Below are 2500 nucleotides of genomic sequence, written 5' to 3'. Positions count from 1 at the left end.
TTGACACGGAACACTCGCTCTTTCCCTCTACCTCCCTCCTTCGCCAGTGTCTTCCATCTTTTGTTTTAGTCTTTCTATCTTATCATCCCCTTTCCCTTCGTCATCATTATATCTTTATCTCTCATAACCCAATCTCCTTATTTCCTCATTTCGTCCTTTCTTCTTATCTTATCCGCCCCTCCCCCGTCCCCTCTTCTCTTCCGCAGCCTTCCCCTTCTCCCTTTCTTGATCACCCGATCTGTCCCTTTTGATTTTTTTTCCTCATTTCCACCATTTCCCTCTTCATTCCTCCTCCACCATTTCTCTCTTCATTCCTCCTCCACCATATCCCTCTTCATTCCTCCTCCACCATTTCTCTCTTCATTCCTCCTCCACCATATCCCTCTTCATTCCTCCTCCACCATTTCCCTCTTCATTCCTCCTCCACCATTTCTCTCTTCATTCCTCCTCCACCATTTCTCTCTTCATTCCTCCTCCACCATTTCCCTCTTCATTTCTCCTCCACCATTTCTCTCTTCATTTCTCCTCCACCATTTCTCTCTTCATTTCTCCTCCACCATTTCTCTCTTCATTTCTCCTCCACCATTTCTCTCTTCATTTCTCCTCCACCATTTCTCTCTTCATTTCTCCTCCACCATTTCTCTCTTCATTTCTCCTCCACCATTTCCCTTTTCATTCCTCCTCCTCCTCCTCCTCCTCCTCCTCCTCCTCCTCCTCCTCCTCCTCCTCCTCCTCCTCCTCCTCCTCCTCCTCCTCCTCTCCTCCTCCTCTCCTCCTCCTCTCCTCCTCCTCTCCTCCTCCTCTCCTCCTCCTCTCCTCCTCCTCTCCTCCTCCTCCCCTCACCTGAAGCGAACGACCCTCACATCTTCCCGCCTCGCTCCGGGTCCTCACCTGTCAAAAGAAAAGGGGAAAATGAGTGAAATGATTCGTAAAGAAATAAACGAAAAAGAAGAGGAAGGGGTCGACTTCCTCTAAACATAAGATTACGGAAATATTACGTAACAGATCAAACATGTTCACACAGCGAAGTATATACGTATCATGGGGAGTATTTATAGGGGAATACATAGTCCAATGGCGAAGCGAGGAGGAGGAAGGGAAGGGAGAGGAGGTGAAGGAAAAAGGAGGAGGAGAGGAAGGAAAGGGAGGAGAAGGAGATGGAAGAGGAGGAGGAGGAGGAGGAGGAGGAAGAGGATCAGGAGGAGGAGGAGGAGGAAGAGGAGGAGAAGCAAGAGGAGAAGGAGGAGGAGGAGGAGGAGGAGGAGGAGGAGGAGGAGGAGGAGGAGGAGGAGGAGGAGGAGGAGGAGAAGCAAGAGGAGAAGGAGGAGGAGGAGGAGGAGATGGAGGAGGAGGGAGAGGAGGAGGAAGAGGAGGAGAAAAAGGGTGAAGCAGAAGAGGGAGACACGGAAGAGGGCAAGGAAGAGGAGCAAGGGCAGGGAGGAGCATAAACTTTTTATCGATTCCGAGTGACTTTTCCCCGATATCGGAGCTCGCGCCCCGCTGTAGGAAGGCTTCTTCACGGCCTCCCTCGCCGCCTCCTCAGGGAGCCTCGAGGGAGACGGAGCGGGGAGATGAGGAGAAGGGAAACGAGAATAAGAGAATGGAGGGAATGAAGGAGGGGATGGAGGAGGGGGAGGAGAAGGGGGAGGAGGGCGCATCTCTTGTGTGTGTGGGCCTTTGCAGATCCTTTGTAGATCCTGATGTGCTTCGATATTGGAATCCTCCTGCGGGATAAGGAGCCCTCGCCTTCAAGCCGCTTTGCACTTTCGGGGACTCTCTCTGCCCATCTGAATTCAGCCTGGCCGATCCGATAGCCAAAAACATGTCAGTAAAGTTCTAAATCGGCCAAATAAACGAACGACTGGAATGCACTCGTATTAATTACAAAGCCACGATCTCACCTTCCCTTGGTCACCATCCTCTCAATCCGCCTCCCCCTCCCCTCCTCCTGCCCCCCTGAACCCCCCTCCTAAAGCTCACCATCTACCGTGACCTGCGACCCCCCCCCCCCCCCCAATCTTTCCCCCGAAAACATAAATCACCCAGTAATTAAAGACTAAACTGACCTGCGGGGGAGGAGGGGGCGATACCTCTAATCACCGAGACAACTAACAATCGCCAGGTAATTGACGATAAAATGTTTATCATAAACCTGCGTGATGGCATGATGAGGGTTGCCATGGCAACGGGCGCGCGCGGGGGATTGGGGTTCGCCTGAAGTGGGGGGTTAGAGTGGGGGGGGGGGGGGAATGTTGCCGTGATACCACATTCTGGTGGTATGGCGCTGGCTGGTATTAGTGGTTTTGTCAAATTTGCTGGTCAGCCAAGCAGGCATGATCTGGCGCGGGGGGGGGGGGGGGGTTGTCACGTGAACGTAGAAAAGGCCGCGAAGACAGCACGAGACTTTGGGCAGCTTTAACGACAAAGAGGAAAATGGTGGTCTTCCTTTCTCCTTCCTCTCCGCTTATTCAGAATATATAAAAACATACATACACACACA

The sequence above is a fragment of the Penaeus monodon genome, chromosome 38, assembly GCF_015228065.2.
Source record: "Penaeus monodon isolate SGIC_2016 chromosome 38, NSTDA_Pmon_1, whole genome shotgun sequence".
Taxonomy (NCBI): domain Eukaryota; kingdom Metazoa; phylum Arthropoda; class Malacostraca; order Decapoda; family Penaeidae; genus Penaeus; species Penaeus monodon.
The sequence above is the reverse complement of the archived record's forward strand: the minus strand, read 5'-3'. Positions refer to the sequence as shown.